General features: G+C 43.4%; 26 non-coding genes across 26 annotated transcripts; 21 read left to right on the top strand and 5 right to left on the bottom strand.

The window, feature by feature from the left end:
• The first annotated feature begins 846 nt into the window (after positions 1–846).
• On the top strand, positions 847–918 carry TRNAT-UGU (transfer RNA threonine (anticodon UGU)). Its single transcript has one exon. It is a non-coding gene; the product is annotated as a tRNA-Thr (tRNA).
• A 687-nt stretch (positions 919–1,605) lies between these two features.
• TRNAS-GCU (transfer RNA serine (anticodon GCU)) lies at positions 1,606–1,687 on the top strand. The gene has a single exon. It is a non-coding gene; the product is annotated as a tRNA-Ser (tRNA).
• A 546-nt stretch (positions 1,688–2,233) lies between these two features.
• Positions 2,234–2,305, top strand: TRNAT-CGU (transfer RNA threonine (anticodon CGU)). The gene has a single exon. It is a non-coding gene; the product is annotated as a tRNA-Thr (tRNA).
• Positions 2,306–3,793: 1,488 nt separating this feature from the next.
• Positions 3,794–3,888, bottom strand: TRNAI-UAU (transfer RNA isoleucine (anticodon UAU)). Its single transcript has 2 exons — positions 3,851–3,888; positions 3,794–3,829 (listed from the first exon to the last, which is right to left on the bottom strand). It is a non-coding gene; the product is annotated as a tRNA-Ile (tRNA).
• Positions 3,889–4,910: 1,022 nt separating this feature from the next.
• Positions 4,911–4,982, top strand: TRNAT-UGU (transfer RNA threonine (anticodon UGU)). Its single transcript has one exon. It is a non-coding gene; the product is annotated as a tRNA-Thr (tRNA).
• Positions 4,983–5,669: 687 nt separating this feature from the next.
• TRNAS-GCU (transfer RNA serine (anticodon GCU)) lies at positions 5,670–5,751 on the top strand. Its single transcript has one exon. It is a non-coding gene; the product is annotated as a tRNA-Ser (tRNA).
• Positions 5,752–6,297: 546 nt separating this feature from the next.
• Positions 6,298–6,369, top strand: TRNAT-CGU (transfer RNA threonine (anticodon CGU)). The gene has a single exon. It is a non-coding gene; the product is annotated as a tRNA-Thr (tRNA).
• A 1,488-nt stretch (positions 6,370–7,857) lies between these two features.
• On the bottom strand, positions 7,858–7,952 carry TRNAI-UAU (transfer RNA isoleucine (anticodon UAU)). The gene is made up of 2 exons: positions 7,915–7,952; positions 7,858–7,893 (listed from the first exon to the last, which is right to left on the bottom strand). It is a non-coding gene; the product is annotated as a tRNA-Ile (tRNA).
• Positions 7,953–8,974: 1,022 nt separating this feature from the next.
• TRNAT-UGU (transfer RNA threonine (anticodon UGU)) lies at positions 8,975–9,046 on the top strand. The gene has a single exon. It is a non-coding gene; the product is annotated as a tRNA-Thr (tRNA).
• A 687-nt stretch (positions 9,047–9,733) lies between these two features.
• On the top strand, positions 9,734–9,814 carry TRNAS-GCU (transfer RNA serine (anticodon GCU)). Its single transcript has one exon. It is a non-coding gene; the product is annotated as a tRNA-Ser (tRNA).
• Positions 9,815–10,360: 546 nt separating this feature from the next.
• TRNAT-CGU (transfer RNA threonine (anticodon CGU)) lies at positions 10,361–10,432 on the top strand. The gene has a single exon. It is a non-coding gene; the product is annotated as a tRNA-Thr (tRNA).
• A 1,474-nt stretch (positions 10,433–11,906) lies between these two features.
• On the bottom strand, positions 11,907–12,001 carry TRNAI-UAU (transfer RNA isoleucine (anticodon UAU)). Its single transcript has 2 exons — positions 11,964–12,001; positions 11,907–11,942 (listed from the first exon to the last, which is right to left on the bottom strand). It is a non-coding gene; the product is annotated as a tRNA-Ile (tRNA).
• A 480-nt stretch (positions 12,002–12,481) lies between these two features.
• Positions 12,482–12,558, top strand: TRNAS-GCU (transfer RNA serine (anticodon GCU)). The gene has a single exon. It is a non-coding gene; the product is annotated as a tRNA-Ser (tRNA).
• A 465-nt stretch (positions 12,559–13,023) lies between these two features.
• On the top strand, positions 13,024–13,095 carry TRNAT-UGU (transfer RNA threonine (anticodon UGU)). The gene has a single exon. It is a non-coding gene; the product is annotated as a tRNA-Thr (tRNA).
• Positions 13,096–13,782: 687 nt separating this feature from the next.
• On the top strand, positions 13,783–13,863 carry TRNAS-GCU (transfer RNA serine (anticodon GCU)). The gene has a single exon. It is a non-coding gene; the product is annotated as a tRNA-Ser (tRNA).
• Positions 13,864–14,409: 546 nt separating this feature from the next.
• On the top strand, positions 14,410–14,481 carry TRNAT-CGU (transfer RNA threonine (anticodon CGU)). Its single transcript has one exon. It is a non-coding gene; the product is annotated as a tRNA-Thr (tRNA).
• A 1,485-nt stretch (positions 14,482–15,966) lies between these two features.
• Positions 15,967–16,061, bottom strand: TRNAI-UAU (transfer RNA isoleucine (anticodon UAU)). The gene is made up of 2 exons: positions 16,024–16,061; positions 15,967–16,002 (listed from the first exon to the last, which is right to left on the bottom strand). It is a non-coding gene; the product is annotated as a tRNA-Ile (tRNA).
• Positions 16,062–17,083: 1,022 nt separating this feature from the next.
• On the top strand, positions 17,084–17,155 carry TRNAT-UGU (transfer RNA threonine (anticodon UGU)). The gene has a single exon. It is a non-coding gene; the product is annotated as a tRNA-Thr (tRNA).
• A 687-nt stretch (positions 17,156–17,842) lies between these two features.
• Positions 17,843–17,924, top strand: TRNAS-GCU (transfer RNA serine (anticodon GCU)). The gene has a single exon. It is a non-coding gene; the product is annotated as a tRNA-Ser (tRNA).
• A 546-nt stretch (positions 17,925–18,470) lies between these two features.
• On the top strand, positions 18,471–18,542 carry TRNAT-CGU (transfer RNA threonine (anticodon CGU)). Its single transcript has one exon. It is a non-coding gene; the product is annotated as a tRNA-Thr (tRNA).
• Positions 18,543–20,600: 2,058 nt separating this feature from the next.
• TRNAS-GCU (transfer RNA serine (anticodon GCU)) lies at positions 20,601–20,677 on the top strand. The gene has a single exon. It is a non-coding gene; the product is annotated as a tRNA-Ser (tRNA).
• Positions 20,678–21,142: 465 nt separating this feature from the next.
• Positions 21,143–21,214, top strand: TRNAT-UGU (transfer RNA threonine (anticodon UGU)). The gene has a single exon. It is a non-coding gene; the product is annotated as a tRNA-Thr (tRNA).
• Positions 21,215–23,792: 2,578 nt separating this feature from the next.
• Positions 23,793–23,887, bottom strand: TRNAI-UAU (transfer RNA isoleucine (anticodon UAU)). Its single transcript has 2 exons — positions 23,850–23,887; positions 23,793–23,828 (listed from the first exon to the last, which is right to left on the bottom strand). It is a non-coding gene; the product is annotated as a tRNA-Ile (tRNA).
• A 1,021-nt stretch (positions 23,888–24,908) lies between these two features.
• Positions 24,909–24,980, top strand: TRNAT-UGU (transfer RNA threonine (anticodon UGU)). The gene has a single exon. It is a non-coding gene; the product is annotated as a tRNA-Thr (tRNA).
• Positions 24,981–25,667: 687 nt separating this feature from the next.
• On the top strand, positions 25,668–25,749 carry TRNAS-GCU (transfer RNA serine (anticodon GCU)). Its single transcript has one exon. It is a non-coding gene; the product is annotated as a tRNA-Ser (tRNA).
• Positions 25,750–26,295: 546 nt separating this feature from the next.
• On the top strand, positions 26,296–26,367 carry TRNAT-CGU (transfer RNA threonine (anticodon CGU)). The gene has a single exon. It is a non-coding gene; the product is annotated as a tRNA-Thr (tRNA).
• Positions 26,368–27,719: the final 1,352 nt, after the last annotated feature.

Below are 27,719 nucleotides of genomic sequence, written 5' to 3'. Positions count from 1 at the left end.
ATGTTCAGCCAATGGTGCAGTCAAATGTCCCTTCTACATTTTTGTCATGCTGCAGGCAGTGCCACTGGAGCCAGCATGATGCTCTTCCTCATATTCAACACGTGTCAATTGAAACACCTCCCAATGTCATCTTGGCGATGCCTATAAACACCCCAGGACTTTGATGAATTTTTCTCAACAGCAAGTGAGGCAGTTTTCCTGCAAACGGCTGGATGTACCTCAACAAGGAACGCATTGTGGTTCTATTTTGAAGATGTTTGTGTTATTACCTGTAAAGACTTGAATGCCTAACATAATCCCTGTAGACGAGGTGGCCGAGTGGTTAAGGCGATGGACTGCTAATCTGCTGTACACGCGTGGTTTCGAATCCCACCTTTGTCGATTTTAACTTTTGAAATCTTTTTTAAACATCTGCATTGCTCTAAGCACCATTGCCATTGGCTTTCAAAGAACATACAGACAAAAGTGAAAATATGCATGTTAGTTGATTAAGAAGGACACAAACAAGGTTGTCGTGTTACTGGCAGGGATGCAATCTGCTGTGCTTGACTACCCTTTGAGCCAGAATCCGGATAGAAATTTAAAAAAGCAAAGGTAATATCCATATTGTCTCTCTGCTGCCATGTACATGTTTTTTTCAACTTTCACGCATCACATCTCCTCATTAGTCACCCTAAAATTGCGCGGAATACGCACAAATTAGCTGCTCCTCAAAAAATCGGCCAGAAAAAAACAGGTCAAATCACAATCATATACATACATTCTCACACACCCTTCAAATATGTCTACCCAGTAAACATCATGTTGTGTGCTCGTTGTGTTGCTGTTATGCGTCATAACCTGAGGGGCTCTGTAGCTCAGTGGCAGAGCACTGGTCTTGTAAACCAGGGGTCGTGAGTTCGATCCTCATCAGGGCCTCCAAATGGTAATTTTCTTGAACATTGTTGAATAGGAACTGATATTGCACATTGTACCTGTGCAGCCTTTTACCAATGGATTCGGGCCTATAACAAAGCCACAAGCGCAAGGTGTCTGAATAGTCTGTGGGGAAGGTCGGCTTTCTGGACCTAATTTCTTCAAGAAAAAGACCTTGATAATCTTGTGATGACAGATGCAGATGATCACGGTGAAGCCCTTACTCTATTGAACAGTACAGCGGTTCTGGGTTGCACGCCTTTCTCTATTTTCAGGGACGTTGATGTGGCAAAATTTAATTGGAAAAGGGTTATTGCCATCACTCACTATTTAAATTCAATGACATCACAGGAAGCAGCAGCATCTGAACTTTGATCTTGGCTGGAAACGTTGAATGATGCCAAACACTGGGAAACTGGAGCTTGCGTTATGCTGGTTTTACTACTAATGGTGTGCCATACGGAAGCTCAAGCACCTTCCTCTGGATTAGTGTTGTGAACCCTCCAGGAGCTCTTGTTATATTTTTCTGAACTTCAACTTGATGTGTTTATCTATCAATGGCCGGGTAAGGAAGAACGAGTCAACGATCTTGTTTCTACTATGACAAACATGATCTATTTTTCACTGACTTTGCACCACCATTGTTTTATCTCTTCTTTAAGCATGGGACTCGAGCACCGTTCCCAAACAGACGAGGTGGCCGAGTGGTTAAGGCGATGGACTGCTAATCCATTGTGCTCTGCACGCGTGGGTTCGAATCCCACCTTCGTCGTATTTTTTCTTTATAGTCTGCATTTAAACATAGACCAAAGTCTTTCAACCTCCCTGTGAAAGACAGGAATGAGTACAGATATGGAAATAGAGATGTAAAAATAAGTTCATTGGTGCAGGCGGAGAATGAAATTAGTCAAAGACTTTCCTCGTAGGTTTCCATTCTTTACTATTATAGGAGCCAAAATCAGCGCAGTTAGTAAATTCCCAAGCTTACATCCCAAATTCTTTTTTCTTTTAGTTGTCTGCCTTTTACATGTTCCTTTTGCCATCATTCTGACCTGCTATCTAAACTCATGAACCTGTTCAGCATCCTACTCAATACATACATACCCGTAAAAGTACATACTCAAACGCATACCGACAATGTATCACCAACATAAGCACACACGCTTTCGCAAATCAGATGTATGATGACGTACTGAACACATGCAGAGATATACAGCCATTTTTACACAACCAGAAATTCATATACCTGGAGATCTACCTAGGTGAAACCCATGGTTTCTTTGCACTTTCTGTTGTTGGCTGTGAGCAAGCAGCAGGTGGCCTTGTAGCTCAGTGGCAGAGCACTGGTCTCGTAAACCAGGGGTCATGAGTTCAAACCTCATCAGGGCCTCGGGCGGATTATTTTCAAAAAGCACGGGGAAGAGAAGCCAGAGTTGCACCATCTACAGAGAACCTTTTATGACGGGATGCATCCTCATAATTGAAGTCTTCCACAGAAGGAGTGAAATAGAGTTCGAGAGGAAGGCCTAATGTTTTCAGGCAAAGACTGACAAAAACCTTGCAATGTCGCATGTAGCTGCTTTGGTGAAAAGACTGTTCAAGTTCACAATGCAACGGAGGGGTGTTCCCCATCTCCATACAATCATCTCTTTGATAATGTAAACGTGCCAGGCGTGTTGAAAGACAAAGACAGACACAACCGCACATACCAGTTGAAGAAAGACAGCCAGCAAACACATTTGTATAGAGGTAAGCAAGCCTCAATTAGAGATGTGAGTCCCTCCGTTTCTGCGGGAGTCCACAAGTTTAATAAAAAATGAACACATATCTTTCATGTTCTAATGATTACCAATCTTTCTGATTAGCTCTGCATAGCTCCAATGGCTATGTGTGTGTGTGTGTGTGTATGTGCCCGTGTGTGTAGGGGAAGGGGTCGGTAGATGTGTTCACGCAGAGCAAGTTGCATACATCGCCAACAGCCATTCTCTCCTGCTCCTGTGCATCCAGTTCGGAAGCGAACCCACCCAATTGTTCTATATGTCTGCTACCCTGACCGCATTCACACATCATTGGCTATTAGTATGCAGCTTGTGGGCGCTGTCAATGGGATATAAGCACCATTCCCCATGTCTGCAATAGCTAGACCAGATTCTGAGGTATGATGAGCAGGGGTCCAGGCACTTCGCCTGACGAACGCCGGGCTTAGCCCTGCCGGGCCTAGCCCTGAGGGGCCTAACTGGGCATGGCCCTGTGTAAGGTAGGGTGAGCAGGGGACCACTTGCAACTAACCTTCGGCACCAATCAGGCATGGAGAGGTCTGTGCAAATGCCCAGCCCTTTAGCAATCTCGATCTGCAAAACCTTCAACTCCTAATTCTCATGGCTCCCAGAAGCCCTAGCCCATATGCAAATGAGGCGAGTTCCTATCAGCATCCTTGTTCTGCTTGATTTTATCAAAGTGACTGCCTGATTAGTGAAAGGGTATTTATTCTCAGAGGTTTGCTTCAAAGGCGATAATGCAGTAAATAGACAACATTATTCTTTGTAAGTTGATATTGTCTCCTGGATCCTACTCCAGTAACCCTTTTTCTACCTTTACAAATGTCTTCCGTAAGTGGTGCTCAGCAGAAAATGGAGTATAATAACAGTTGACATTTTTTATTTTCTGTTCTATTTTCAAAAACCCTCCGTAGCTGTATTTAAAGCGCAAACACCCCATAAATAACTTGCAATGAGTATTCCATGTCTAAAAGGCAGAGGAGCTGTCATACAACATTAACTGACAATCAAGGAAACCTTGAGGTGAACCAAAAAATGTCCAGAACATTTATTGGTTCAATAATTCAGTTTTGAGGTGAATTAGTAAAAAGTTCCAAAGTTGCTCCAGGTGAGGCTTGAACTCACAACCTCGGCATTGCTCACTGCATGTACTGCTGTATAAGTACCGCACGCTAACCGATTGCGCCACTGGAGCTGCTGTGTTTTGGTTTTCGACATGAAACTACACCCACAAACACACACACAAGTGTACAAAAGCACCCAGAAGCTCTGGCATTGTCTTTTTAGCTGACACCAAATTATGGGTGCCTTGTAGTGCCCATATTGTGCCACTGGAGCTTACCTTTTAGCCTGATATACACTTTGCCACTGATGTTCAGCCAATGGTGCAGTCAAATGTCCCTTCTACATTTTTGTCATGCTGCAGGCAGTGCCACTGGAGCCAGCATGATGCTCTTCCTCATATTCAACACGTGTCAATTGAAACACCTCCCAATGTCATCTTGGCAATGCCTATAAACACCCCAGGACTTTGATGAATTTTTCTCAACAGCAAGTGAGGCAGTTTTCCTGCAAACGGCTGGATGTACCTCAACAAGGAACGCATTGTGGTTCTATTTTGAAGATGTTTGTGTTATTACCTATAAAGACTTGAATGCCTAACATAATCCCTGTAGACGAGGTGGCCGAGTGGTTAAGCCGATGGACTGCTAATCTGCTGTACACGCGTGGTTTCGAATCCCACCTTCGTCGATTTTAACTTTTGAAATCTTTTTTAAACATCTGCATTGCTCTAAGCACCATTGCCATTGGCTTTCAAAGAACATACAGACAAAAGTGAAAATATGCATGTTAGTTGATTAAGAAGGACACAAACAAGGTTGTCGTGTTACTGGCAGGAATGCAATCTGCTGTGCTTGACTACCCTTTGAGCCAGAATCCGGATAGAAATTTAAAAAAGCAAAGGTAATATCCATATTGTCTCTCTGCTGCCATGTACATGTTTTTTTCAACTTTCACGCATCACATCTCCTCATTAGTCACCCTAAAATTGCGCGGAATACGCACAAATTAGCTGCTCCTCAAAAAATCGGCCAGAAAAAAACAGGTCAAATCACAATCATATACATACATTCTCACACACCCTTCAAATATGTCTACCCAGTAAACATCATGTTGTGTGCTCGTTGTGTTGGTGTTATGCGTCATAACCTGAGGGGCTCTGTAGCTCAGTGGCAGAGCACTGGTCTTGTAAACCAGGGGTCGTGAGTTCGATCCTCATCAGGGCCTCCAAATGGTAATTTTCTTGAACATTGTTGAATAGGAACTGATATTGCACATTGTACCTGTGCAGCCTTTTACCAATGGATTCGGGCCTATAACAAAGCCACAAGCGCAAGGTGTCTGAATAGTCTGTGGGGAAGGTCGGCTTTCTGGACCTAATTTCTTCAAGAAAAAGACCTTGATAATCTTGTGATGACAGATGCAGATGATCACGGTGAAGCCCTTACTCTATTGAACAGTACAGCGGTTCTGGGTTGCACGCCTTTCTCTATTTTCAGGGACGTTGATGTGGCAAAATTTAATTGGAAAAGGGTTATTGCCATCACTCACTATTTAAATTCAATGACATCACAGGAAGCAGCAGCATCTGAACTTTGATCTTGGCTGGAAACGTTGAATGCTGCCAAACACTGGGAAACTGGAGCTTGCGTTATGCTGGTTTTACTACTAATGGTGTGCCATACGGAAGCTCAAGCACCTTCCTCTGGATTAGTGTTGTGAACCCTCCAGGAGCTCTTGTTATATTTTTCTGAACTTCAACTTGATGTGTTTATCTATCAATGGCCGGGTAAGGAAGAACGAGTCAACGATCTTGTTTCTACTATGACAAACATGATCTATTTTTCACTGACTTTGCACCACCATTGTTTTATCTCTTCTTTAAGCATGGGACTCGAGCACCGTTCCCAAACAGACGAGGTGGCCGAGTGGTTAAGGCGATGGACTGCTAATCCATTGTGCTCTGCACGCGTGGGTTCGAATCCCACCTTCGTCGTATTTTTTCTTTATAGTCTGCATTTAAACATAGACCAAAGTCTTTCAACCTCCCTGTGAAAGACAGGAATGAGTACAGATATGGAAATAGAGATGTAAAAATAAGTTCATTGGTGCAGGCGGAGAATGAAATTAGTCAAAGACTTTCCTCGTAGGTTTCCATTCTTTACTATTATAGGAGCCAAAATCAGCGCAGTTAGTAAATTCCCAAGCTTACATCCCAAATTCTTTTTTCTTTTAGTTGTCTGCCTTTTACATGTTCCTTTTGCCATCATTCTGACCTGCTATCTAAACTCATGAACCTGTTCAGCATCCTACTCAATACATACATACCCGTAAAAGTACATACTCAAACGCATACCGACAATGTATCACCAACATAAGCACACACGCTTTTGCAAATCAGATGTATGATGACGTACTGAACACATGCAGAGATATACAGCCATTTTTACACAACCAGAAATTCATATACCTGGAGATCTACCTAGGTAAAACCCATGGTTTCTTTGCACTTTCTGTTGTTGGCTGTGAGCAAGCAGCAGGTGGCCTTGTAGCTCAGTGGCAGAGCACTGGTCTCGTAAACCAGGGGTCATGAGTTCAAACCTCATCAGGGCCTCGGGAGGATTATTTTCAAAAAGCACGGGGAAGAGAAGCCAGAGTTGCACCATCTACAGAGAACCTTTTATGACGGGATGCATCCTCATAATTGAAGTCTTCCACAGAAGGAGTGAAATAGAGTTCGAGAGGAAGGCCTAATGTTTTCAGGCAAAGACTGACAAAAACCTTGCAATGTCGCATGTAGCTGCTTTGGTGAAAAGACTGTTCAAGTTCACAATGCAACGGAGGGGTGTTCCCCATCTCCATACAATCATCTCTTTGATAATGTAAACGTGCCAGGCGTGTTGAAAGACAAAGACAGACACAACCGCACATACCAGTTGAAGAAAGACAGCCAGCAAACACATTTGTATAGAGGTAAGCAAGCCTCAATTAGAGATGTGAGTCCCTCCGTTTCTGCGGGAGTCCACAAGTTTAATAAAAAATGAACACATATCTTTCATGTTCTAATGATTACCAATCTTTCTGATTAGCTCTGCATAGCTCCAATGGCTATGTGTGTGTGTGTGTGTGTATGTGCCCGTGTGTGTAGGGGAAGGGGTCGGTAGATGTGTTCACGCAGAGCAAGTTGCATACATCGCCAACAGCCATTCTCTCCTGCTCCTGTGCATCCAGTTCGGAAGCGAACCCACCCAATTGTTCTATATGTCTGCTACCCTGACCGCATTCACACATCATTGGCTATTAGTATGCAGCTTGTGGGCGCTGTCAATGGGATATAAGCACCATTCCCCATGTCTGCAATAGCTAGACCAGATTCTGAGGTATGATGAGCAGGGGTCCAGGCACTTCGCCTGACAAACGCCGGGCTTAGCCCTGCCGGGCCTAGCCCTGAGGGGCCTAACTGGGCATGGCCCTGTGTAAGGTAGGGTGAGCAGGGGACCACTTGCAACTAACCTTCGGCACCAATCAGGCATGGAGAGGTCTGTGCAAATGCCCAGCCCTTTAGCAATCTCGATCTGCAAAACCTTCAACTCCTAATTCTCATGGCTCCCAGAAGCCCTAGCCCATATGCAAATGAGGCGAGTTCCTATCAGCATCTTTGTTCTGCTTGATTTTATCAAAGTGACTGCCTGATTAGTGAAAGGGTATTTATTCTCAGAGGTTTGCTTCAAAGGCGATAATGCAGTAAATAGACAACATTATTCTTTGTAAGTTGATATTGTCTCCTGGATCCTACTCCAGTTACCCTTTTTCTACCTTTACAAATGTCTTCCGTAAGTGGTGCTCAGCAGAAAATGGAGTATAATAACAGTTGACATTTTTTATTTTCTGTTCTATTTTCAAAAACCCTCCGTAGCTGTATTTAAAGCGCAAACGCCCCATAAATAACTTGCAATGAGTATTCCATGTCTAAAAGGCAGAGGAGCTGTCATACAACATTAACTGACAATCAAGGAAACCTTGAGGTGAACCAAAAAATGTCCAGAACATTTATTGGTTCAATAATTCAGTTTTGAGGTGAATTAGTAAAAAGTTCCAAAGTTGCTCCAGGTGAGGCTTGAACTCACAACCTCGGCATTGCTCACTGCATGTACTGCTGTATAAGTACCGCGCGCTAACCGATTGCGCCACTGGAGCTGCTGTGTTTTGGTTTTCGACATGAAACTACACCCACAAACACACACACAAGTGTACAAAAGCACCCACAAGCTCTGGCATTGTCTTTTTAGCTGACACCAAATTATGGGTGCCTTGTAGTGCCCATATTGTGCCACTGGAGCTTACCTTTTAGCCTGATATACACTTTGCCACTGATGTTCAGCCAATGGTGCAGTCAAATGTCCCTTCTAAATTTTTGTCATGCTGCAGGCAGTGCCACTGGAGCCAGCATGATGCTCTTCCTCATATTCAACACGTGTCAATTGAAACACCTCCCAATGTCATCTTGGCGATGCCTATAAACACCCCAGGACTTTGATGAATTTTTCTCAACAGCAAGTGAGGCAGTTTTCCTGCAAACGGCTGGATGTACCTCAACAAGGAACGCATTGTGGTTCTATTTTGAAGATGTTTGTGTTATTACCTGTAAAGACTTGAATGCCTAACATAATCCCTGTAGACGAGGTGGCCGAGTGGTTAAGGCGATGGACTGCTAATCTGCTGTACACGCGTGGTTTCGAATCCCACCTTTGTCGATTTTAACTTTTGAAATCTTTTTTAAACATCTGCATTGCTCTAAGCACCATTGCCATTGGCTTTCAAAGAACATACAGACAAAAGTGAAAATATGCATGTTAGTTGATTAAGAAGGACACAAACAAGGTTGTCGTGTTACTGGCAGGGATGCAATCTGCTGTGCTTGACTACCCTTTGAGCCAGAATCCGGATAGAAATTTAAAAAAGCAAAGGTAATATCCATATTGTCTCTCTGCTGCCATGTACATGTTTTTTTCAACTTTCACGCATCACATCTCCTCATTAGTCACCCTAAAATTGCGCGGAATACGCACAAATTAGCTGCTCCTCAAAAAATCAGCCAGAAAAAAACAGGTCAAATCACAATCATATACATACATTCTCACACACCCTTCAAATATGTCTACCCAGTAAACATCATGTTGTGTGCTCGTTGTGTTGCTGTTATGCGTCATAACCTGAGGGGCTCTGTAGCTCAGTGGCAGAGCACTGGTCTTGTAAACCAGGGGTCGTGAGTTCGATCCTCATCAGGGCCTCCAAATGGTAATTTTCTTGAACATTGTTGAATAGGAACTGATATTGCACATTGTACCTGTGCAGCCTTTTACCAATGGATTCGGGCCTATAACAAAGCCACAAGCGCAAGGTGTCTGAATAGTCTGTGGGGAAGGTCGGCTTTCTGGACCTAATTTCTTCAAGAAAAAGACCTTGATAATCTTGTGATGACAGATGCAGATGATCACGGTGAAGCCCTTACTCTATTGAACAGTACAGCGGTTCTGGGTTGCACGCCTTTCTCTATTTTCAGGGACGTTGATGTGGCAAAATTTAATTGGAAAAGGGTTATTGCCATCACTCACTATTTAAATTCAATGACATCACAGGAAGCAGCAGCATCTGAACTTTGATCTTGGCTGGAAACGTTGAATGATGCCAAACACTGGGAAACTGGAGCTTGCGTTATGCTGGTTTTACTACTAATGGTGTGCCATACGGAAGCTCAAGCACCTTCCTCTGGATTAGTGTTGTGAACCCTCCAGGAGCTCTTGTTATATTTTTCTGAACTTCAACTTGATGTGTTTATCTATCAATGGCCGGGTAAGGAAGAACGAGTCAACGATCTTGTTTCTACTATGACAAACATGATCTATTTTTCACTGACTTTGCACCACCATTGTTTTATCTCTTCTTTAAGCATGGGACTCGAGCACCGTTCCCAAACAGACGAGGTGGCCGAGTGGTTAAGGCGATGGACTGCTAATCCATTGTGCTCTGCATGCTGGGTTCGAATCCCACCTTCGTCGTATTTTTTCTTTATAGTCTGCATTTAAACATAGACCAAAGTCTTTCAACCTCCCTGTGAAAGACAGGAATGAGTACAGATATGGAAATAGAGATGTAAAAATAAGTTCATTGGTGCAGGCGGAGAATGAAATTAGTCAAAGACTTTCCTCGTAGGTTTCCATTCTTTACTATTATAGGAGCCAAAATCAGCGCAGTTAGTAAATTCCCAAGCTTACATCCCAAATTCTTTTTTCTTTTAGTTGTCTGCCTTTTACATGTTCCTTTTGCCATCATTCTGACCTGCTATCTAAACTCATGAACCTGTTCAGCATCCTACTCAATACATACATACCCGTAAAAGTACATACTCAAACGCATACCGACAATGTATCACCAACATAAGCACACACGCTTTCGCAAATCAGATGTATGATGACGTACTAAACACATGCAGAGATATACAGCCATTTTTACACAACCAGAAATTCATATACCTGGAGATCTACCTAGGTAAAACCCATGGTTTCTTTGCACTTTCTGTTGTTGGCTGTGAGCAAGCAGCAGGTGGCCTTGTAGCTCAGTGGCAGAGCACTGGTCTCGTAAACCAGGGGTCATGAGTTCAAACCTCATCAGGGCCTCGGGTGGATTATTTTCAAAAAGCACGGGGAAGAGAAGCCAGAGTTGCACCATCTACAGAGAACCTTTTATGACGGGATGCATCCTCATAATTGAAGTCTTCCACAGAAGGAGTGAAATAGAGTTCGAGAGGAAGGCCTAATGTTTTCAGGCAAAGACTGACAAAAACCTTGCAATGTCTGCTTTGGTGAAAAGACTGTTCAAGTTCACAATGCAACGGAGGGGTGTTCCCCATCTCCATACAATCATCTCTTTGATAATGTAAACGTGCCAGGCGTGTTGAAAGACAAAGACAGACACAACCGCACATACCAGTTGAAGAAAGACAGCCAGCAAACACATTTGTATAGAGGTAAGCAAGCCTCAATTAGAGATGTGAGTCCCTCCGTTTCTGCGGGAGTCCACAAGTTTAATAAAAAATGAACACATATCTTTCATGTTCTAATGATTACCAATCTTTCTGATTAGCTCTGCATAGCTCCAATGGCTATGTGTGTGTGTGTGTATGTGCCCGTGTGTGTAGGGGAAGGGGTCGGTAGATGTGTTCACGCAGAGCAAGTTGCATACATCGCCAACAGCCATTCTCTCCTGCTCCTGTGCATCCAGTTCGGAAGCGAACCCACCCAATTGTTCTATATGTCTGCTACCCTGACCGCATTCACACATCATTGGCTATTAGTATGCAGCTTGTGGGCGCTGTCAATGGGATATAAGCACCATTCCCCATGTCTGCAATAGCTAGACCAGATTCTGAGGTATGATGAGCAGGGGTCCAGGCACTTAGCCTGACAAACGCCGGGCTTAGCCCTGCCGGCCTAGCCCTGAGGGGCCTAACTGGGCATGGCCCTGTGTAAGGTAGGGTGAGCAGGGGACCACTTGCAACTAACCTTCGGCACCAATCAGGCATGGAGAGGTCTGTGCAAATGCCCAGCCCTTTAGCAATCTCGATCTGCAAAACCTTCAACTCCTAATTCTCATGGCTCCCAGAAGCCCTAGCCCATATGCAAATGAGGCGAGTTCCTATCAGCATCCTTGTTCTGCTTGATTTTATCAAAGTGACTGCCTGATTAGTGAAAGGGTATTTATTCTCAGAGGTTTGCTTCAAAGGCGATAATGCAGTAAATAGACAACATTATTCTTTGTAAGTTGATATTGTCTCCTGGATCCTACTCCAGTAACCCTTTTTCTACCTTTACAAATGTCTTCCGTAAGTGGTGCTCAGCAGAAAATGGAGTATAATAACAGTTGACATTTTTTATTTTCTGTTCTATTTTCAAAAACCCTCCGTAGCTGTATTTAAAGCGCAAACACCCCATAAATAACTTGCAATGAGTATTCCATGTCTAAAAGGCAGAGGAGCTGTCATACAACATTAACTGACAATCAAGGAAACCTTGAGGTGAACCAAAAAATGTCCAGAACATTTATTGGTTCAATAATTCAGTTTTGAGGTGAATTAATAAAAAGTTCCAAAGTTGCTCCAGGTGAGGCTTGAACTCACAACCTCGGCATTGCTCACTGCATGTACTGCTGTATAAGTACCGCGCGCTAACCGATTGCGCCACTGGAGCTGTTGTGTTTTGGTTTTCGACATGAAACTACACCCACAAACACACACACAAGTGTACAAAAGCACCCACAAGCTCTGGCATTGTCTTTTTAGCTGACACCAAATTATGGGTGCCTTGTAGTGCCCATATTGTGCCACTGGAGCTTACCTTTTAGCCTGATATACACTTTGCCACTGATGTTCAGCCAGTGGTGCAGTCAAATGTCCCTTCTAAATTTTTGTCATGCTGCAGGCAGTGCCACTGGAGCCAGCATGATGCTCTTCCTCATATTCAACACGTGTCAATTGAAACACCTCCCAATGTCATCTTGGCGATGCCTATAAACACCCCAGGACTTTGATGAATTTTTCTCAACAGCAAGTGAGGCAGTTTTCCTGCAAACGGCTGGATGTACCTCAACAAGGAATGCATTGTGGTTCTATTTTGAAGATGTTTGTGTTATTACCTGTAAAGACTTGAATGCCTAACATAATCCCTGTAGACGAGGTGGCCGAGTGGTTAAGGCGATGGACTGCTAATCTGCTGTACACGCGTGGTTTCGAATCCCACCTTCGTCGATTTTAACTTTTGAAATCTTTTTTAAACATCTGCATTGCTCTAAGCACCATTGCCATTGGCTTTCAAAGAACATACAGACAAAAGTGAAAATATGCATGTTAGTTGATTAAGAAGGACACAAACAAGGTTGTCGTGTTACTGGCAGGAATGCAATCTGCTGTGCTTGACTACCCTTTGAGCCAGAATCCGGATAGAAATTTAAAAAAGCAAAGGTAATATCCATATTGTCTCTCTGCTGCCATGTACATGTTTTTTTCAACTTTCACGCATCACATCTCCTCATTAGTCACCCTAAAATTGCGCGGAATACGCACAAATTAGCTGCTCGTCAAAAAATCGGCCAGAAAAAAACAGGTCAAATCACAATCATATACATACATTCTCACACACCCTTCAAATATGTCTACCCAGTAAACATCATGTTGTGTGCTCTTTGTGTTGCTGTTATGCGTGGTAACCTGAGGGGCTCTGTAGCTCAGTGGCAGAGCACTGGTCTTGTAAACCAGGGGTCGTGAGTTCGATCCTCATCAGGGCCCCCAAATGGTCATTTTCTTGAACATTGTTGAATAGGAACTGATATTGCACATTGTACCTGTGCAACCTTTTACCAATGGATTCGGGCCTATAACAAAGCCACAAGCACAAGGTGTCTGAATAGTCTGTGGGGAAGGTCGGCTTTCTGGACCTAATTTCTTCAAGAAAAAGACCTTGATAATCTTGTGATGACAGATGCAGATGATCACGGTGAAGCCCTTACTCTATTGAACAGTACAGCGGTTCTGGGTTGCACGCCTTTCTCTATTTTCAGGGACGTTGATGTGGCAAAATTTAATTGGAAAAGGGTTATTGCCATCACTCACTATTTAAATTCAATGACATCACAGGAAGCAGCAGCATCTGAACTTTGATCTTGGCTGGAAACGTTGAATGATGCCAAACACTGGGAAACTGGAGCTTGCTTTATGCTGGTTTTACTACTAATGGTGTGCCATACGGAAGCTCAAGCACCTTCCTCTGGATTAGTGTTGTGAACCCTCCAGGAGCTCTTGTTATATTTTTCTGAACTTCAACTTGATGTGTTTATCTATCAATGGCCGGGTAAGGAAGAACGAGTCAACGATCTTGTTTCTACTATGACAAACATGATCTATTTTTCACTGACTTTGCACCACCATTGTTTTATCTCTTCTTTAAGCATGGGACTCGAGCACCGTTCCCAAACAGACGAGGTGGCCAGTGGTTAAGGCGATGGACTGCTAATCCATTGTGCTCTGCACGCGTGGGTTCGAATCCCACCTTCGTCGTATTTTTTCTTTATAGTCTGCATTTAAACATAGACCAAAGTCTTTCAACCTCCCTGTGAAAGACAGGAATGAGTACAGATATGGAAATAGAGATGTAAAAATAAGTTCATTGGTGCAGGCGGAGAATGAAATTAGTCAAAGACTTTCCTCGTAGGTTTCCATTCTTTACTATTATAGGAGCCAAAATCAGCGCAGTTAGTAAATTCCCAAGCTTACATCCCAAATTCTTTTTTCTTTTAGTTGTCTGCCTTTTACATGTTCCTTTTGCCATCATTCTGACCTGCTATCTAAACTCATGCACCTGTTCAGCATCCTACTCAATACATACATACCCGTAAAAGTACATACTCAAACGCATACCGACAATGTATCACCAACATAAGCACACACGCTTTCGCAAATCAGATGTATGATGACGTACTGAACACATGCAGAGATATACAGCCATTTTTACACAACCAGAAATTCATATACCTGGAGATCTACCTAGGTAAAACCCATGGTTTCTTTGCACTTTCTGTTGTTGGCTGTGAGCAAGCAGCAGGTGGCCTTGTAGCTCAGTGGCAGAGCACTGGTCTCGTAAACCAGGGGTCATGAGTTCAAACCTCATCAGGGCCTCGGGTGGATTATTTTCAAAAAGCACGGGGAAGAGAAGCCAGAGTTGCACCATCTACAGAGAACCTTTTATGACGGGATGCATCCTCATAATTGAAGTCTTCCACAGAAGGAGTGAAATAGAGTTCGAGAGGAAGGCCTAATGTTTTCAGGCAAAGACTGACAAAAACCTTGCAATGTCGCATGTAGCTGCTTTGGTGAAAAGACTGTTCAAGTTCACAATGCAACGGAGGGGTGTTCCCCATCTCCATACAATCATCTCTTTGATAATGTAAACGTGCCAGGCGTGTTGAAAGACAAAGACAGACACAACCGCACATACCAGTTGAAGAAAGACAGCCAGCAAACACATTTGTATAGAGGTAAGCAAGCCTCAATTAGAGATGTGAGTCCCTCCGTTTCTGCGGGAGTCCACAAGTTTAATAAAAAATGAACACATATCTTTCATGTTCTAATGATTACCAATCTTTCTGATTAGCTCTGCATAGCTCCAATGGCTATGTGTGTGTGTGTGTGTATGTGCCCGTGTGTGTAGGGGAAGGGGTCGGTAGATGTGTTCACGCAGAGCAAGTTGCATACATCGCCAACAGCCATTCTCTCCTGCTCCTGTGCATCCAGTTCGGAAGCGAACCCACCCAATTGTTCTATATGTCTGCTACCCTGACCGCATTCAAACATCATTGGCTATTAGTATGCAGCTTGTGGGCGCTGTCAATGGGATATAAGCACCATTCCCCATGTCTGCAATAGCTAGACCAGATTCTGAGGTATGATGAGCAGGGGTCCAGGCACTTAGCCTGACAAACGCCGGGCTTAGCCCTGCCGGCCTAGCCCTGAGGGGCCTAACTGGGCATGGCCCTGTGTAAGGTAGGGTGAGCAGGGGACCACTTGCAACTAACCTTGGGCACCAATCAGGCATGGAGAGGTCTGTGCAAATGCCCAGCCCTTTAGCAATCTCGATCTGCAAAACCTTCAACTCCTAATTCTCATGGCTCCCAGAAGCCCTAGCCCATATGCAAATGAGGCGAGTTCCTATCAGCATCCTTGTTCTGCTTGATTTTATCAAAGTGACTGCCTGATTAGTGAAAGGGTATTTATTCTCAGAGGTTTGCTTCAAAGGCGATAATGCAGTAAATAGACAACATTATTCTTTGTAAGTTGATATTGTCTCCTGGATCCTACTCCAGTAACCCTTTTTCTACCTTTACAAATGTCTTCCGTAAGTGGTGCTCAGCAGAAAATGGAGTATAATAACAGTTGACATTTTTTATTTTCTGTTCTATTTTCAAAAACCCTCCGTAGCTGTATTTAAAGCGCAAACACCCCATAAATAACTTGCAATGAGTATTCCATGTCTAAAAGGCAGAGGAGCTGTCATACAACATTAACTGACAATCAAGGAAACCTTGAGGTGAACCAAAAAATGTCCAGAACATTTATTGGTTCAATAATTCAGTTTTGAGGTGAATTAATAAAAAGTTCCAAAGTTGCTCCAGGTGAGGCTTGAACTCACAACCTCGGCATTGCTCACTGCATGTACTGCTGTATAAGTACCGCGCGCTAACCGATTGCGCCACTGGAGCTGTTGTGTTTTGGTTTTCGACATGAAACTACACCCACAAACACACACACAAGTGTACAAAAGCACCCACAAGCTCTGGCATTGTCTTTTTAGCTGACACCAAATTATGGGTGCCTTGTAGTGCCCATATTGTGCCACTGGAGCTTACCTTTTAGCCTGATATACACTTTGCCACTGATGTTCAGCCAATGGTGCAGTCAAATGTCCCTTCTAAATTTTTGTCATGCTGCAGGCAGTGCCACTGGAGCCAGCATGATGCTCTTCCTCATATTCAACACGTGTCAATTGAAACACCTCCCAATGTCATCTTGGCGATGCCTATAAACACCCCAGGACTTTGATGAATTTTTCTCAACAGCAAGTGAGGCAGTTTTCCTGCAAACGGCTGGATGTACCTCAACAAGGAACGCATTGTGGTTCTATTTTGAAGATGTTTGTGTTATTACCTGTAAAGACTTGAATGCCTAACATAATCCCTGTAGACGAGGTGGCCGAGTGGTTAAGGCGATGGACTGCTAATCTGCTGTACACGCGTGGTTTCGAATCCCACCTTCGTTGATTTTAACTTTTGAAATCTTTTTTAAACATCTGCATTGCTCTAAGCACCATTGCCATTGGCTTTCAAAGAACATACAGACAAAAGTGAAAATATGCATGTTAGTTGATTAAGAAGGACACAAACAAGGTTGTCGTGTTACTGGCAGGAATGCAATCTGCTGTGCTTGACTACCCTTTGAGCCAGAATCCGGATAGAAATTTAAAAAAGCAAAGGTAATATCCATATTGTCTCTCTGCTGCCATGTACATGTTTTTTTCAACTTTCACGCATCACATCTCCTCATTAGTCACCCTAAAATTGCGCGGAATACGCACAAATTAGCTGCTCCTCAAAAAATCGGCCAGAAAAAAACAGGTCAAATCACAATCATATACATACATTCTCACACACCCTTCAAATATGTCTACCCAGTAAACATCATGTTGTGTGCTCGTTGTGTTGCTGTTATGCGTGGTAACCTGAGGGGCTCTGTAGCTCAGTGGCAGAGCACTGGTCTTGTAAACCTGGGGTCGTGAGTTCGATCCTCATCAGGGCCTCCAAATGGTAATTTTCTTGAACATTGTTGAATAGGAACTGATATTGCACATTGTACCTGTGCAACCTTTTACCAATGGATTCGGGCCTATAACAAAGCCACAAGCACAAGGTGTCTGAATAGTCTGTGGGGAAGGTCGGCTTTCTGGACCTAATTTCTTCAAGAAAAAGACCTTGATAATCTTGTGATGACAGATGCAGATGATCACGGTGAAGCCCTTACTCTATTGAACAGTACAGCGGTTCTGGGTTGCACGCCTTTCTCTATTTTCAGGGACGTTGATGTGGCAAAATTTAATTGGAAAAGGGTTATTGCCATCACTCACTTTTTAAATTCAATGACATCACAGGAAGCAGCAGCATCTGAACTTTGATCTTGGCTGGAAACGTTGAATGATGCCAAACACTGGGAAACTGGAGCTTGCGTTATGCTGGTTTTACTACTAATGGTGTGCCATACGGAAGCTCAAGCACCTTCCTCTGGATTAGTGTTGTGAACCCTCCAGGAGCTCTTGTTATATTTTTCTGAACTTCAACTTGATGTGTTTATCTATCAATGGCCGGGTAAGGAAGAACGAGTCAACGATCTTGTTTCTACTATGACAAACATGATCTATTTTTCACTGACTTTGCACCACCATTGTTTTATCTCTTCTTTAAGCATGGGACTCGAGCACCGTTCCCAAACAGACGAGGTGGCCGAGTGGTTAAGGCGATTGGCTGCTAATCCATTGTGCTCTGCAAGCGTGGGTTCGAATCCCACCTTTGTCGTATTTTTTCTTTATAGTCTGCATTTAAACATAGACCAAAGTCTTTCAACCTCCCTGTGAAAGACAGGAATGAGTACAGATATGGAAATAGAGATGTAAAAATAAGTTCATTGGTGCAGGCGGAGAATGAAATTAGTCAAAGACTTTCCTCGTAGGTTTCCATTCTTTACTATTATAGGAGCCAAAATCAGCACAGTTAGTAAATTCCCAAGCTTACATCCCAAATTCTTTTTTCTTTTAGTTGTCTGCCTTTTACATGTTCCTTTTGCCATCATTCTGACCTGCTATCTAAACTCATGAACCTGTTCAGCATCCTACTCAATACATACATACCCGTAAAAGTACATACTCAAACGCATACCGACAATGTATCACCAACATAAGCACACACGCTTTCGCAAATCAGATGTATGATGACGTACTGAACACATGCAGAAATATACAGCCATTTTTACACAACCAGAAATTCATATACCTGGAGATCTACCTAGGTAAAACCCATGGTTTCTTTGCACTTTCTGTTGTTGGCTGTGAGGAAGCAGCAGGTGGCCTTGTAGCTCAGTGGCAGAGCACTGGTCTCGTAAACCAGGGGTCATGAGTTCAAACCTCATCAGGGCCTCGGGCGGATTATTTTCAAAAAGCACGGGGAAGAGAAGCCAGAGTTGCACCATCTACAGAGAACCTTTTATGACGGGATGCATCCTCATAATTGAAGTCTTCCACAGAAGGAGTGAAATAGAGTTCGAGAGGAAGGCCTAATGTTTTCAGGCAAAGACTGACAAAAACCTTGCAATGTCGCATGTAGCTGCTTTGGTGAAAAGACTGTTCAAGTTCACAATGCAACGGAGGGGTGTTCCCCATCTCCATACAATCATCTCTTTGATAATGTAAACGTGCCAGGCGTGTTGAAAGACAAAGACAGACACAACCGCACATACCAGTTGAAGAAAGACAGCCAGCAAACACATTTGTATAGAGGTAAGCAAGCCTCAATTAGAGATGTGAGTCCCTCCGTTTCTGCGGGAGTCCACAAGTTTAATAAAAAATGAACACATATCTTTCATGTTCTAATGATTACCAATCTTTCTGATTAGCTCTGCATAGCTCCAATGGCTATGTGTGTGTGTGTGTGTATGTGCCCGTGTGTGTAGGGGAAGGGGTCGGTAGATGTGTTCACGCAGAGCAAGTTGCATACATCGCCAACAGCCATTCTCTCCTGCTCCTGTGCATCCAGTTCGGAAGCGAACCCACCCAATTGTTCTATATGTCTGCTACCCTGACCGCATTCACACATCATTGGCTATTAGTATGCAGCTTGTGGGCGCTGTCAATGGGATATAAGCACCATTCCCCATGTCTGCAATAGCTAGACCAGATTCTGAGGTATGATGAGCAGGGGTCCAGGCACTTCGCCTGACGAACACCTGACAAACGCCGGGCTTAGCCCTGCCGGGGCCTAACTGGGCATGGCCCTGTGTAAGGTAGGGTGAGCAGGGGACCACTTGCAACTAACCTTCGGCACCAATCAGGCATGGAGAGGTCTGTGCAAATGCCCAGCCCTTTAGCAATCTCGATCTGCAAAACCTTCAACTCCTAATTCTCATGGCTCCCAGAAGCCCTAGCCCATATGCAAATGAGGCGAGTTCCTATCAGCATCCTTGTTCTGCTTGATTTTATCAAAGTGACTGCCTGATTAGTGAAAGGGTATTTATTCTCAGAGGTTTGCTTCAAAGGCGATAATGCAGTAAATAGACAACATTATTCTTTGTAAGTTGATATTGTCTCCTGGATCCTACTCCAGTAACCCTTTTTCTACCTTTACAAATGTCTTCCGTAGGTGGTGCTCAGCAGAAAATGGAGTATAATAACAGTTGACATTTTTTATTTTCTGTTCTATTTTCAAAAACCCTCCGTAGCTGTATTTAAAGTGCAAACACCCCATAAATAACTTGCAATGAGTGTTCCATGTCTAAAAGGCAGAGGAGCTGTCATACAACATTAACTGACAATCAAGGAAACCTTGAGGTGAACCAAAAAATGTCCAGAACATTTATTGGTTCAATAATTCAGTTTTGAGGTGAATTAGTAAAAAGTTCCAAAGTTGCTCCAGGTGAGGCTTGAACTCACAACCTCAGCATTGCTCACTGCATGTACTGCTGTATAAGTACCTCTCGCTAACCGATTGCGCCACTGGAGCTGCTGTGTTTTGGTTTTCGACATGAAACTACACCCACAAACACACACACAAGTGTACAAAAGCACCCACAAGCTCTGGCATTGTCTTTTTAGCTGACACCAAATTATGGGTGCCTTGTAGTGCCCATATTGTGCCACTGGAGCTTACCTTTTAGCCTGATATACACTTTGCCACTGATGTTCAGCCAATGATGCAGTCAAATGTCCCTTCTACATTTTTGTCATGCTGCAGGCAGTGCCACTGGAGCCAGCATGATGCTCTTCCTCATATTCAACACGTGTCAATTGAAACACCTCCCAATGTCATCTTGGCGATGCCTATAAACACCCCAGGACTTTGATGAATTTTTCTCAACAGCAAGTGAGGCAGTTTTCCTGCAAACGGCTGGATGTACCTCAACAAGGAACGCATTGTGGTTCTATTTTGAAGATGTTTGTGTTATTACCTGTAAAGACTTGAATGCCTAACATAATCCCTGTAGACGAGGTGGCCGAGTGGTTAAGGCGATGGATTGCTAATCTGCTGTACACGCGTGGTTTCGAATCCCACCTTCGTCAATTTTAACTTTTGAAATCTTTTTTAAACATCTGCATTGCTCTAAGCACCATTGCCATTGGCTTTCAAAGAACATACAGACAAAAGTGAAAATATGCATGTTAGTTGATTAAGAAGGACACAAACAAGGTTGTCGTGTTACTGGCAGGAATGCAATCTGCTGTGCTTGACTACCCTTTGAGCCAGAATCCGGATAGAAATTTAAAAAAGCAAAGGTAATATCCATATTGTCTCTCTGCTGCCATGTACATGTTTTTTTCAACTTTCATGCATCACATCTCCTCATTAGTCACCCTAAAATTGCGCGGAATACGCACAAATTAGCTGCTCCTCAAAAAATCGGCCAGAAAAAAACAGCTCAAATCACAATCATATACATACATTCTCACACACCCTTCAAATATGTCTACCCAGTAAACATCATGTTGTGTGCTCGTTGTGTTGCTGTTATGCGTGGTAACCTGAGGGGCTCTGTAGCTCAGTGGCAGAGCACTGGTCTTGTAAACCAGGGGTCGTGAGTTCGATCCTCATCAGGGCCTCCAAATGGTAATTTTCTTGAACATTGTTGAATAGGAACTGATATTGCACATTGTACCTGTGCAACCTTTTACCAATGGATTCGGGCCTATAACAAAGCCACAAGCGCAAGGTGTCTGAATAGTCTGTGGGGAAGGTCGGCTTTCTGGACCTAATTTCTTCAAGAAAAAGACCTTGATAATCTTGTGATGACAGATGCAGATGATCACGGTGAAGCCCTTACTCTATTGAACAGTACAGCGGTTCTGGGTTGCACGCCTTTCTCTATTTTCAGGGACGTTGATGTGGCAAAATTTAATTGGAAAAGGGTTATTGCCATCACTCACTATTTAAATTCAATGACATCACAGGAAGCAGCAGCATCTGAACTTTGATCTTGGCTGGAAACGTTGAATGATGCCAAACACTGGGAAACTGGAGCTTGCGTTATGCTGGTTTTACTACTAATGGTGTGCCATACGGAAGCTCAAGCACCTTCCTCTGGATTAGTGTTGTGAACCCTCCAGGAGCTCTTGTTATATTTTTCTGAACTTCAACTTGATGTGTTTATCTATCAATGGCCGGGTAAGGAAGAACGAGTCAACGATCTTGTTTCTACTATGACAAACATGATCTATTTTTCACTGACTTTGCACCACCATTGTTTTATCTCTTCTATAGTCTGCATTTAAACATAGACCAAAGTCTTTCAACCTCCCTGTGAAAGACAGGAATGAGTACAGATATGGAAATAGAGATGTAAAAATAAGTTCATTGGTGCAGGCGGAGAATGAAATTAGTCAAAGACTTTCCTCGTAGGTTTCCATTCTTTACTATTATAGGAGCCAAAATCAGTGCAGTTAGTAAATTCCCAAGCTTACATCCCAAATTCTTTTTTCTTTTAGTTGTCTGCCTTTTACATGTTCCTTTTGCCATCATTCTGACCTGCTATCTAAACTCATGAACCTGTTCAGCATCCTACTCAATACATACATACCCGTAAAAGTACATACTCAAACGCATACCGACAATGTATCACCAACATAAGCACACACGCTTTCGCTTTCGCTTCTGGTCTCGTAAACCAGGTGTCATGAGTTCAAACCTCATCAGGGCCTCGGGCGGATTATTTTCAAAAAGCACGGGGAAGAGAAGCCAGAGTTGCACCATCTACAGAGAACCTTTTATGACGGGATGCATCCTCATAATTGAAGTCTTCCACAGAAGGAGTGAAATAGAGTTCGAGAGGAAGGCCTAATGTTTTCAGGCAAAGACTGACAAAAACCTTGCAATGTCGCATGTAGCTGCTTTGGTGAAAAGACTGTTCAAGTTCACAATGCAACGGAGGGGTGTTCCCCATCTCCATACAATCATCTCTTTGATAATGTAAACGTGCCAGGCGTGTTGAAAGACAAAGACAGACACAACCGCACATACCAGTTGAAGAAAGACAGCCAGCAAACACATTTGTATAGAGGTAAGCAAGCCTCAATTAGAGATGTGAGTCCCTCCGTTTCTGCGGGAGTCCACAAGTTTAATAAAAAATGTACACATATCTTTCATGTTCTAATGATTACCAATCTTTCTGATTAGCTCTGCATAGCTCCAATGGCTATGTGTGTGTGTGTGTGTATGTGCCCGTGTGTGTAGGGGAAGGGGTCGGTAGATGTGTTCACGCAGAGCAAGTTGCATACATCGCCAACAGCCATTCTCTCCTGCTCCTGTGCATCCAGTTCGGAAGCGAACCCACCCAATTGTTCTATATGTCTGCTACCCTGACCGCATTCACACATCATTGGCTATTAGTATGCAGCTTGTGGGCGCTGTCAATGGGATATAAGCACCATTCCCCATGTCTGCAATAGCTAGACCAGATTCTGAGGTATGATGAGCAGAGGTCCAGGCACTTCGCCTGACGAACGCCTGACAAACGCCGGGCTTAGCCCTGCCGGGGCCTAACTGGGCATAGCCCTGTGTAAGGTAGGGTGAGCAGGGGACCACTTGCAACTAACCTTCGGCACCAATCAGGCATGGAGAGGTCTGTGCAAATGCCCAGCCCTTTAGCAATCTCGATCTGCAAAACCTTCAACTCCTAATTCTCATGGCTCCCAGAAGCCCTAGCCCATATGCAAATGAGGCGAGTTCCTATCAGCATCCTTGTTCTGCTTGATTTTATCAAAGTGACTGCCTGATTAGTGAAAGGGTATTTATTCTCAGAGGTTTGCTTCAAAGGCGATAATGCAGTAAATAGACAACATTATTCTTTGTAAGTTGATATTGTCTCCTGGATCCTACTCCAGTAACCCTTTTTCTACCTTTACAAATGTCTTCCGTAAGTGGTGCTCAGCAGAAAATGGAGTATAATAACAGTTGACATTTTTTATTTTCTGTTCTATTTTCAAAAACCCTCCGTAGCTGTATTTAAAGCGCAAACACCCCATAAATAACTTGCAATGAGTATTCCATGTCTAAAAGGCAGAGGAGCTGTCATACAACATTAACTGACAATCAAGGAAACCTTGAGGTGAACCAAAAAATGTCCAGAACATTTATTGGTTCAATAATTCAGTTTTGAGGTGAATTAGTAAAAAGTTCCAAAGTTGCTCCAGGTGAGGCTTGAACTCACAACCTCGGCATTGCTCACTGCATGTACTGCTGTATAAGTACCGCGCGCTAACCGATTGCGCTACTGGAGCTGCTGTGTTTTGGTTTTCGACATGAAACTACACCCACAAACACACACACAAGTGTACAAAAGCACCCACAAGCTCTGGCATTGTCTTTTTAGCTGACACCAAATTATGGGTGCCTTGTAGTGCCCATATTGTGCCACTGGAGCTTACCTTTTAGCCTGATATACACTTTGCCACTGATGTTCAGCCAATGGTGCAGTCAAATGTCCCTTCTACATTTTTGTCATGCTGCAGGCAGTGCCACTGGAGCCAGCATGATGCTCTTCCTCATATTCAACACGTGTCAATTGAAACACCTCCCAATGTCATCTTGGCGATGCCTATAAACACCCCAGGACTTTGATGAATTTTTCTCAACAGCAAGTGAGGCAGTTTTCCTGCAAACGGCTGGATGTACCTCAACAAGGAACGCATTGTGGTTCTATTTTGAAGATGTTTGTGTTATTACCTGTAAAGACTTGAATGCCTAACATAATCCCTGTAGACGAGGTGCCGAGTGGTTAAGGCGATGGACTGCTAATCTGCTGTACACGCGTGGTTTCGAATCCCACCTTCGTCGATTTTAACTTTTGAAATCTTTTTTAAACATCTGCATTGCTCTAAGCACCATTGCCAGTGGCTTTCAAAGAACATACAGACAAAAGTGAAAATATGCATGTTAGTTGATTAAGAAGGACACAAACAAGGTTGTCGTGTTACTGGCAGGAATGCAATCTGCTGTGCTTGACTACCCTTTGAGCCAGAATCCGGATAGAAATTTAAAAAAGCAAAGGTAATATCCATATTGTCTCTCTGCTGCCATGTACATGTTTTTTTCAACTTTCACGCATCACATCTCCTCATTAGTCACCCTAAAATTGCACGGAATACGCACAAATTAGCTGCTCCTCAAAAAATCGGCCAGAAAAAAACAGGTCAAATCACAATCATATACATACATTCTCACACACCCTTCAAATATGTCTACCCAGTAAACATCATGTTGTGTGCTCGTTGTGTTGCTGTTATGCGTGGTAACCTGAGGGGCTCTGTAGCTCAGTGGCAGAGCACTGGTCTTGTAAACCAGGGGTCGTGAGTTCGACCCTCATCAGGGCCTCCAAATGGTAATTTTCTTGAACATTGCTGAATAGGAACTGATATTGCACATTGTACCTGTGCAACCTTTTACCAATGGATTCGGGCCTATAACAAAGCCACAAGCGCAAGGTGTCTGAATAGTCTGTGGGGAAGGTCGGCTTTCTGGACCTAATTTCTTCAAGAAAAAGACCTTGATAATCTTGTGATGACAGATGCAGATGATCACGGTGAAGCCCTTACTCTATTGAACAGTACAGCGGTTCTGGGTTGCACGCCTTTCTCTATTTTCAGGGACGTTGATGTGGCAAAATTTAATTGGAAAAGGGTTATTGCCATCACTCACTATTTAAATTCAATGACATCACAGGAAGCAGCAGCATCTGAACTTTGATCTTGGCTGGAAACGTTGAATGATGCCAAACACTGGGAAACTGGAGCTTGCGTTATGCTGGTTTTACTACTAATGGGTTGCCATACGGAAGCTCAAGCACCTTCCTCTGGATTAGTGTTGTGAACCCTCCAGGAGCTCTTGTTATATTTTTCTGAACTTCAACTTGATGTGTTTATCTATCAATGGCCGGGTAAGGAAGAACAAGTCAACGATCTTGTTTCTACTATGACAAACATGATCTATTTTTCACTGACTTTGCACCACCATTGTTTTATCTCTTCTTTAAGCATGGGACTCGAGCACCGTTCCCAAACAGACGAGGTGGCCGAGTGGTTAAGGCGATGGACTGCTAATCCATTGTGCTCTGCACGCATGGGTTCGAATCCCACCTTCGTTGTATTTTTTCTTTATAGTCTGCATTTAAACATAGACCAAAGTCTTTCAACCTCCCTGTGAAAGACAGGAATGAGTACAGATATGGAAATAGAGATGTAAAAATAAGTTCATTGGTGCAGGCGGAGAATGAAATTAGTCAAAGACTTTCCTCGTAGGTTTCCATTCTTTACTATTATAGGAGCCAAAATCAGCGCAGTTAGTAAATTCCCAAGCTTACATCCCAAATTCTTTTTTCTTTTAGTTGTCTGCCTTTTACATGTTCCTTTTTCCATCATTCTGACCTGCTATCTAAACTCATGAACCTGTTCAGCATCCTACTCAATACATACATACCCGTAAAAGTACATACTCAAACGCATACCGACAATGTATCACCAACATAAGCACACACGCTTTCGCAAATCAGATGTATGATGACGTACTGAACACATGCAGAGATATACAGCCATTTTTACACAACCAGAAATTCATATACCTGGAGATCTACCTAGGTAAAACCCATGGTTTCTTTGCACTTTCTGTTGTTGGCTGTGAGCAAGCAGCAGGTGGCCTTGTAGCTCAGTGGCAGAGCACTGGTCTCGTAAACCAGGGGTCATGAGTTCAAACCTCATCAGGGCCTCGGGCGGATTATTTTCAAAAAGCACGGGGAAGAGAAGCCAGAGTTGCACCATCTACAGAGAACCTTTTATGACGGGATGCATCCTCATAATTGAAGTCTTCCACAGAAGGAGTGAAATAGAGTTCGAGAGGAAGGCCTAATGTTTTCAGGCAAAGACTGACAAAAACCTTGCAATGTCGCATGTAGCTGCTTTGGTGAAAAGACTGTTCAAGTTCACAATGCAACGGAGGGGTGTTCCCCATCTCCATACAATCATCTCTTTGATAATGTAAACGTGCCAGGCGTGTTGAAAGACAAAGACAGACACAACCGCACATACCAGTTGAAGAAAGACAGCCAGCAAACACATTTGTATAGAGGTAAGCAAGCCTCAATTAGAGATGTGAGTCCCTCCGTTTCTGCGGGAGTCCACAAGTTTAATAAAAAATGAACACATATCTTTCATGTTCTAATGATTACCAATCTTTCTGATTAGCTCTGCATAGCTCCAATGGCTATGTGTGTGTGTGTGTGTATGTGCCCCTGTGTGTAGGGGAAGGGGTCGGTAGATGTGTTCACGCAGAGCAAGTTGCATACATCGCCAACAGCCATTCTCTCCTGCTCCTGTGCATCCAGTTCGGAAGCGAACCCACCCAATTGTTCTATATGTCTGCTACCCTGACCGCATTCACACATCATTGGCTATTAGTATGCAGCTTGTGGGCGCTGTCAATGGGATATAAGCACCATTCCCCATGTCTGCAATAGCTAGACCAGATTCTGAGGTATGATGAGCAGGGGTCCAGGCACTTCGCCTGACGAACGCCTGACAAACGCCGGGCTTAGCCCTGCCGGGGCCTAACTGGGCATGGCCCTGTGTAAGGTAGGGTGAGCAGGGGACCACTTGCAACTAACCTTCGGCACCAATCAGGCATGGAGAGGTCTGTGCAAATGCCCTTTAGCAATCTCGATCTGCAAAACCTTCAACTCCTAATTCTCATGGCTCCCAGAAGCCCTAGCCCATATGCAAATGAGGCGAGTTCCTATCAGCATCCTTGTTCTGCTTGATTTTATCAAAGTGACTGCCTGATTAGTGAAAGGGTATTTATTCTCAGAGGTTTGCTTCAAAGGCGATAATGCAGTAAATAGACAACATTATTCTTTGTAAGTTGATATTGTCTCCTGGATCCTACTCCAGTAACCCTTTTTCTACCTTTACAAATGTCTTCCGTAAGTGGTGCTCAGCAGAAAATGGAGTATAATAACAGTTGACATTTTTTATTTTCTGTTCTATTTTCAAAAACCCTCCGTAGCTGTATTTAAAGCGCAAACACCCCATAAATAACTTGCAATGAGTATTCCATGTCTAAAAG

The sequence above is a fragment of the Ambystoma mexicanum genome, chromosome 13 (genome assembly GCF_040938575.1).
Source record: "Ambystoma mexicanum isolate Mex_15411 chromosome 13, UKY_AmexF1_1, whole genome shotgun sequence".
NCBI lineage: Eukaryota > Metazoa > Chordata > Amphibia > Caudata > Ambystomatidae > Ambystoma > Ambystoma mexicanum.
The sequence above is the reverse complement of the archived record's forward strand: the minus strand, read 5'-3'. Positions and strand labels throughout refer to the sequence as shown.